Source organism: Chrysochloris asiatica, unplaced genomic scaffold, assembly GCF_000296735.1.
Source record: "Chrysochloris asiatica unplaced genomic scaffold, ChrAsi1.0 scaffold00061, whole genome shotgun sequence".
NCBI classification, from domain to species: domain Eukaryota; kingdom Metazoa; phylum Chordata; class Mammalia; order Afrosoricida; family Chrysochloridae; genus Chrysochloris; species Chrysochloris asiatica.
In genome coordinates this window covers 14,455,954-14,456,709 of record NW_006408579.1, presented here as the reverse complement: position 1 = coordinate 14,456,709, position 756 = coordinate 14,455,954, and the positions used below count along the sequence as shown (strand labels likewise).

The following is a 756-nucleotide window of genomic DNA, read 5'->3' as shown; positions in this document are numbered from 1 at the left end:
AAAAAAAAAAAAAAAAAAAAAGCCAAGTGAATGATTTAGAATAGAAAACTGGTAGCGATTGACACAGAAATGAAATCATTATAAAATAAAATACCTACTATTCTGATAGCTAACATAGTTGTGGCCAAGAAAGATTATTTGAAAAGAGCTTTTTATGAAATACTGGCAGACAGCTTAAGTTTTCTACTCAGTTCCACTATTTGCTTTATTACTTCATCCAGTGTCTTGGTTGTTTTCATTTGTGAACTCTGTACAGGATTACTTATTTTGCAAGAATCTTGTGAACAATACATGAAAACTTGGCAACAAATGTTACCTCTCTTCCCTCATTTGATTTTCCTTATCCCAATTGGCTGATGAGACTATCACAGATTCAGGGGTTCCTACGACTATTTCATGTTCAACCAAGTTAAGACAGTTTCATAAGCAAGCCTTGAGCACTATAAAACATTCTACAGTTACAAATTTTTTGTTTAGGCAATCTTGGAGAAAGGTTTTAGGACAGGCTTATGTTTTATCCTTGAAAATACTCATTGTCACAGTGTGCCTATATGGGGCTTCTGGAGGACGTCTTTTGATTGGAGGATGGTTTTGATTCTTTCAATCCAACCTTCTCTCCAATTAAAAAGCAAAGAACAAATCCACTGCCATCAAGTGGATTCCTACTCACAGTGACCCTATATAAGATTTCTGAGACTGTCTCAGAATGATGAGGAGATCTGCCCATGTTTCATCCTTGACGTTACTGGTGAGTTT

The 756-nt window shown here is 35.4% G+C and overlaps 1 protein-coding gene across 2 annotated transcripts in view; it reads right to left on the bottom strand.

Moving 5' to 3' along the window:
- CCDC80 (coiled-coil domain containing 80) overlaps positions 1–756 on the bottom strand; it is a 46,796-nt gene that overhangs the window by 27,394 nt on the left and 18,646 nt on the right. The gene's annotated exons all lie outside the window — the stretch shown is intronic.